Source organism: Pteropus alecto, unplaced genomic scaffold (genome assembly GCF_000325575.1).
Source record: "Pteropus alecto unplaced genomic scaffold, ASM32557v1 scaffold213, whole genome shotgun sequence".
Lineage (NCBI taxonomy): Eukaryota > Metazoa > Chordata > Mammalia > Chiroptera > Pteropodidae > Pteropus > Pteropus alecto.
Genome location: NW_006434829.1, coordinates 1,571,103 through 1,578,019, shown reverse-complemented (window position 1 = coordinate 1,578,019; position 6,917 = coordinate 1,571,103). Strand labels below are relative to the sequence as shown.

Below are 6,917 nucleotides of genomic sequence, written 5' to 3'. Positions count from 1 at the left end.
GGGCGGGGGCAGCTGCCACCCAGCCAGTCACCAGAGGCTGCACTTTTGGGGCGCTTCCTCGCCCCCAGCCGAGCCGTCCGCCTCCCGCTCAGCTCAGGGGCCGACCTTCCCGCAGTTGGAAACGGATTCGCGGATGCGGGTGTTTCTGCCGCTGTCGCCGTAGTTCTAAGCTCCTTCCGATAGCAGTGACAGGAAGTAAGCAGGAAGCGCCGTCATCGTGGTGAATACGCCAAAGCAGCACCAGCCACCAAGAACGTGACACCGAACGACGCACGGGGAGCCGGGGACCCGCACTGTCGGGGCCGAGGCCGAATTCCTGTCTCCCCGCCGTCCGGACCCAGGGCCACTCCCGCCGGTGCCACAGGCCACGACCCCGTCTCCCTCCCTCAGGGTCCGGCAGACGGCTGGGCTGACTCCACCCAGCGCGGAGTGGGCCTGCGATGGGGCCACGCTCGCTGGCTCGCGGATGGAACCAGCCACGGAAACCAGCCCCCGAGGGACATGGGGACGCCTGGCTTTCCCCGCGGTCGCCCGAGGACGGAACGCGGGCCCGGGGTTCCCAGCAGCCAGCTTCCCATCGGAGAAGGAGCCGCCCCGAGACCGGACAGACGGAGGCAGGGAGAGAAGCAGAAAGGCTTTGCTGCCTCTGGCTCTGTTTAAATCCTAGAACCAGCCGCACGAGCCAGGGGGGCCAGCCCCGGACTCCGGTCACGACCATGCTGCTCACTGGTTTCAGTGGGGTCTCCCTCCCCCGCGGTTACCGAATCCACAGTGCGTACGTTTGGGGCGCAGGTGTCTGAAATGCTTTGTCTGGAGCGACGGCGGAGGCGATGCCCAGCGTGGGACTTGGAATCGCAGACGCTTCAGATGCCACAGACGAGACAGTCCTCGTGTGGACGCGCCCTTCCGGCCGGGACAGCGAAGGCCCAGTCCGAATGCGAGGGCCCGTACCCCACGGCTCGCCGTCGGTCGGAAGGTGCGACCGTTCCGCGGTGCTCACGCGGTAGGGCTGACCTCGGAACCGCGGCGAAGTCCGCTGTCGCGAGTCGGCGGGCCTCACGCGTCCCGTCACGCACGCGTCCTACGTGCTTCGCCCGTCGCTCGTGCGCGTGTTCATCATCGCTCGCGTTCGGCGGGATCATTATTCCTCCGTCTCCCCGCCTCGCCCTCAGAGGACCCGGAGCTCTGCTGGCAGGACAGCTGGAGACAGACGCCAGCTGCGCTCGGACAAGCTGAGCGTGAAAGCGCCCCAGCCACCGCAGCCACGCTGCAGGCCGAGGATGCCCGCACGCCCACCCACACCTCGGACCCGTCCTTCCTAACACAGGGAACCAAAAAGCCAATCCGGACGTGAGGTCGAGGAGCGCGGCTGTGGACGATCTCTGCAAATTCTGCCGCGAAAGCAGACAGCCCGGGTGCCACCGGCTGATTTCCATTGTGGGGAGGAGACGATGATGAAATTTAACAAAAAAAAGACAGCAAAAAATAATTGAAGAGTAGGAAAAAAGAACGTAAGTCGGAAAGCGGAAATCGAGGTAAACGCGCAGGTTTATTCCACTCACCTCCAGGTCCCACGACAAGCTCCGCAGCCCTCTTAATTCCTTGCGTCCGCCGGCGTTTTCCGTCACGTGGGCGCGGGGCACTTGTGACTCATAACGTGACAGATGCCAGCGTTTCCAGACCTGGCCCCACCGCCTCGCCTCTGGGAATCGTTGTCAGCTGAGTGGGAACGCGAAGCCGCGCCAGAATCACCGTGCTGGACCCGGCCAACCGGAAAACGGCACAGATGGCAGAAACGCCCGCCTCCCGCCCGAAGCATTGTCACCCTCAGACTGCGACGCACGCGGTTTAATGACCACCGCCGTCCCCCAAGCCTGACTGGCTGCAGATAAACGCAGGTGCCAGGTACCTGGCCCAGGCGCGAAACGAGATCCGTTAGCAGACTTGACACTGAACGGCACAAACGCGCACCTTCCTCGGAGGAGAAAACGGTGTGGGCCTTGGGGAGAGAGGAAGATGAGTGAGAAGAGAAGCGAGATGTCCATTTTGGAATGCAGATCCCCCCCCTTAGTAATCTATCCACGTGTTAATGTCAGGGTGCCTGCCTTCCGGACCCACTGTGAGAGGCCGCGGAGGACAGGCGTGCGCCGTGCCCTCAGCCCCCGGCCTCGTGCGGCAGAGCCAGCGTCTCGCTCACAGCCAGGAAGATAACAGCCTGTCCGATCTGGTCTCCCCCGAGCAGCCCCTGGCTTGACACTTGGACCTCGGCACTGGAAAATTAACCTCGCCTCTCCGTAGTAGCTCGTGTCTGCCAGGCAGCTGTACCTGTTACGGGCGATGGGCTGCCGCGTGTCTTTGTATTTGGGAGCGAATGCGCCGATCAGCGAGCCCTCGTTGCGAAGCCTCGATCATTGCGTTTCCCTCTGCAAATTAATAAGCCGGCCGTGAGTTTTCACTCATCGCTGTTTCTACGGGCCGGAGTCCTTGGTAGCAGTCGACAGGTGCCACTTCGGGTCTGTGGGGCCAGATGAACGAGCTTAGATGCCACGAAGCCCAAAACAGTGCAGCCAGGACGAGGGCTCGGGCACCACGGACGTTCTGGCAGCGAAACCGTGGCGGATGCCCCGGCTCCCGCGCAGGCGGGCGCTGGATGGCAGGCATGCCGCCCAAGCTGGCGGGGGGCCCGGACACCCCGGCTCCGTGTTCGCCGATCCGCCAGTGCAGCAGCCTGCGTTTGTGTGGCACTCAATGTCCCCCGGTCCCGTGAGCGATGTCTTCCTGCAGACACAGGCGTGGGGCGGAACCCGAGCTGTGAAGGTCTTTGGAAAACGTCTCTTTAGTTCTCACCCTCGATGGGTGTAGACGGGAACTGGAGCAGGTGTGGACGGACCCAGTCTGTGAATCCCTCCAGACGGTCCCGAGCGTGCCCCGGGGGAGTCGGGGATGTGGCAGTGAAGAGACGGGCGGGCAGAGAGGTCGCCGTGTGAAGAGACGGGCGGGCAGAGACCCTAAGGCAGCCTCAGCCCCAGAACCACGTGGGGAAGCAGCTAAAACTCCCCACAGCCTCAGAACCACGTGAGGAAGCAGCTAAAACTCCCCGGTACCCGTGAGACGGCCCGGACTAGCTCGGTCAGAGAAAACCTGGGGAGGAACTGGGCAGCGACCCAGCTTTGATGACAAGATGGCCAGCAGAGGACCAGGCTTCAGAGGATGACCACTGACCACGCCCACGCCACCCTCCATCACCCCGACCCGAAGCAGGCGCTGCAAACTCGCCCGCGGCGCAGAAGCAACTTTTGGGAAATGACGAGAAGAGCTCAGAACTGACAAAAAAACATACCGAATTACCCGTGATTGAGAGGAACTTTCTGCCATCTGGGTAAGAATCACATTAAACTTGGAGAAGCGAGAACTGCGTGTCGCACACAGCCGAGTGCATCACCTGCCTGAAGCATCCGCCACAGAAGCCGTCGGAACGCGGCGACCTCATCTCCCAGGACGCGTGGTCCGCAGCAGGTGCGGTCCGCGCCGTGTGCCGCCAGCAAGGGCCGTCCCCGTGGACGTCACACAGGCTCTTCCCCGTGACTCTCCTACAGGCCGCTTGCTGAGCGGCTCCCGGCACGAGTTCAGCTTCACATCCCCCCCAGTGACTCCTAACATGCCTTACGAGGCCGGGCCCTCCAGGGATAAGGATGCCCACCCCGGATAAGGACGCCCGCCCCCCCCTCGGGACGCGTGGCTGTGGCGGGGAGCGGGGGGGGGGGCCAGTGAGCCGGTTCTGAAACAGCACATTGCGAGAACAGAGCGAGCACCCACAAATCCCGGCTTTAAACCACCGTGAGGAGCGCGTTAGGGAGTTTTACTGCGGCCCAGGTGACCCTGAAGTGGGCGGCAGTGAGGACCCCGATGCGCGTGCACTAGGCTCACGGACGCTGCTTTTAGAGGTGTCTGTGTTGAGCAGCCTCGGCTTTTTCCCATTGTGAAGAGAGTGAGTCACAAGCAGGTTCACAGACACGTACGGAGCAGACTCGTAAGTGAGAGTTTCCAGCTGACAGGTGGCCTGGGGCAAGCTGACCTCCCCGAGTCTGGACAAATGCGGATAACAACACAGGCTTTAAAAGATGTCCATCAACAGCGAACGGATTAACGAAGGGTGGTCCACCCAGGCAATGGGGTGTTACTCGGCCCTAAAAAGGAAGGACGTTCTGACACACTCTACATCAGGGGTCCTACTTCCCAGGCTGTGGACCGGGACCAGTCCGTGGCCTGTTAGGAACCGGGCCGCACAGCAGGTGAGCGAAGCTTCCTCCGTATCTGCAGCCACTCCCCAGCTCACCACAGCCTCAGCTCCGCCTCAGGCCCTCGGGCCTCAGACGTCACAGGCCCTGGTCCCACAAAGGCTGGGGGCCGCTGCTCTACATCGTGAGCGACTCTTGCAAACATCATGATGCTAGTGAAACAAGACCCAAAGGAACAAACACCGTAGGATCCCATTTAGACGAGGTCCCTGGATGGTCGAATCCACAGAAGAGCACACTCGAAAGCGGTTAAAATAATACATCTTATGTTACGTGGATCTATTTTGTCACATTTAACGCTCCTTGATGCGAGACGGCGTGTGCGAAGTGGCAGGTGTCACCGCGGCGTCCGAGTGCGGACGCAGCAGCGTGAGAGCGTGGGAACGGCCAGGAGCCGGCCAGCAGCTCCGCGCCCGTGTGCTCGGCGACCACGCTGTGCCCGGCCATGGACGGGCACTAAAACTACACGCATGGGCGAGACACGGGCCACGCTGTCGCGGGGGGCACCTGACTCCGGCCCAGAGAGGGGCTCTGGCCACAGCTCCTGAGGACAGTGGCCGGCCTCTCCTCCAGGGACCAGGCCAGGTGACGGAGGGAGAGCACGCAGCACGCTGCCACCCTGAGCTGGCTGGGCCCACACCGTCTCTGTCGGCAACCAATGCGGGGGCCGCAGGCCACCCCCCTCGGGACCACCTGGTTCACACACACGGAAACAGCGCAGGCCCCCGAAGCCCCCTTTCTGGGAGTCTGGCTGTCTCCCGGAGCGGCGCTCTGAGAAGCCGTCACCTGGCCCAGCAGACGGGACGAACAGCCCGGTGGCTGGAGCCCACATCAGGGCTTGTGTGGAATCGCTCAGAGTCTCAGGTTTATGAATGTGGGTCCTGTTTGCGGCCACGCCACCCTGAACGACCCCGATCCCATCTGACCTCGGAAGCTAAGCAAGGTCGGGCCTGGTGAGTACCTGGATGGGAGGCCACCTAGGAAGACCAGGTGCTGTAGGCGTAAAAAATAAAAAAAAAATAAGGGATCGTGAGCCGACAAGGTCCTCGTAGTCTGTGAGGTCCACCAAGGGCTGCCTCGCCTAAAAAATATATTAAAAAACAATATGGATATGGGTCTATGGGTCCTCAGGTTACACGCAGGCGAGTCACTGATAATGTTACAGAAAAAAAGAATGAAACTATGGGAAAGAAGCCTTGTTTCCCCAAAACGAATTGAAAACATGCTCTCCCGGGGTGTGTTAGGGACTAAGCAGCACGTAATCGGAGGGGTTCACAGAGCAATCCGGTTAAGCACTGCTGGGCGCCTTAGTCTGACGGGCACTCGTGTTCTGGTAGCAGAATGACCCAGGCTCCGGGCCGAGCTGTGCCCAGGGAGCAGGCCACGTGCGCCGGCTCCAGGAAGGGCGACGACGTTCGCTGACCCCCGAGCTCGCGCTGTCGCTGACCCAGGAGCCAGGGGTCTGTGGCAGAGCACAGCAGGCCTCGGAGGGTGTGGCAGGGCCGCTGCCCCCTCCTCGGACGCCCCCGGAGCTCTCGGGCTGTGCCGTGTGGGACCCGCGCAGCCCCTGGTGGGTCAGCTGCCGAGGACACCGGGCACCGGAGGCGGAACCGCCCGCGGCAGGCGGCGATGCGGCTGGGTCACGGCTCTAGGTGACGGACGGTCCGCGCCCCGCGGTGCCACGTGGGATGCGCCTCCTGTCCACGGAGCACGGCTCCTGGGCGTGCATCTGGCTCGGGTCCCCGCACCGTTTAAAGTTTCAAGAAAAAGACACAAAAACACAATGTTCCCGCCAAGTGCCATGAGTCCTCGAACGTGTTTTACTTTTTTAAAATGATCGCTGTTTCCGCCGTGGAGCCTACGGTCTGAAACGTTGGCTTCCGTCGCGTCGACGCCCGGTGGGTCGTGAGGGCCGACGGGGGCTGAGACGCCAGGGCCTGCGTCCCGGCCCAGCACCGCACAGGTGCTGTCCCCGGTGGGGACACCACACGGCCGGGCGGCTCCGCCTCCCGCACTGCCGGGGGCTTCGGCCTGCGGACCCGCAGAGCGACCCCCGAGTCTCCGAGTGCTCCGGGGTGCGGGCGACATCCACGGCCCCAGGGACACGAGTGACGGCGAGGGGAGAAGCCACCCCTGGGCGCCTCACGGGGCCTTCCTGCCCTCAGGGGTGTTGTCCCCGCCCTAGAAACGCCCCCTCAGGGGGCACCTGAGGGCAGAGCTCACGCAGAGAAAAGCGGGGAGCCGTGATCCAGCCGGGTGAGTGCCACGCGGTGACCCTGAGCTTCCCGCCTGGCGGGGGGGGGGGGCTTTCCTGCTGTGTCCCCCGCAAAACAGCGACTAACGGGGTCTTAATCACTGCTCAGCTGGGAGCCGCCAGCTTCGGCTCCTTGTCTGCGTGGCCCCCTGGGGCGCTGCTGGCCGGGGGCTCCATGACTCCCCCTCCCAGGGCAGGGCACAGGACGGGGCGCTCGGCAAACCCCGTGAGTGACCTGGGCTGCGTGGGCCCCCGACACGACCTCAGAGTCACGGCTCCGGCATTCCCAGGAGCCGGCTGCTGCTGTCAGTCCCTATTCGCTGAGGCTGAGGGACAGGCGCAGACACAGCCCGGCCAGGCGGCCC

The 6,917-nt window shown here is 63.2% G+C and overlaps 1 pseudogene; it reads left to right on the top strand.

The window, feature by feature from the left end:
* Nucleotides 1-5,181: 5,181 nt before the first annotated feature.
* On the top strand, nt 5,182-5,300 carry LOC112478397 (annotated as a pseudogene).
* The last annotated feature ends 1,617 nt before the right edge of the window (nt 5,301-6,917 follow it).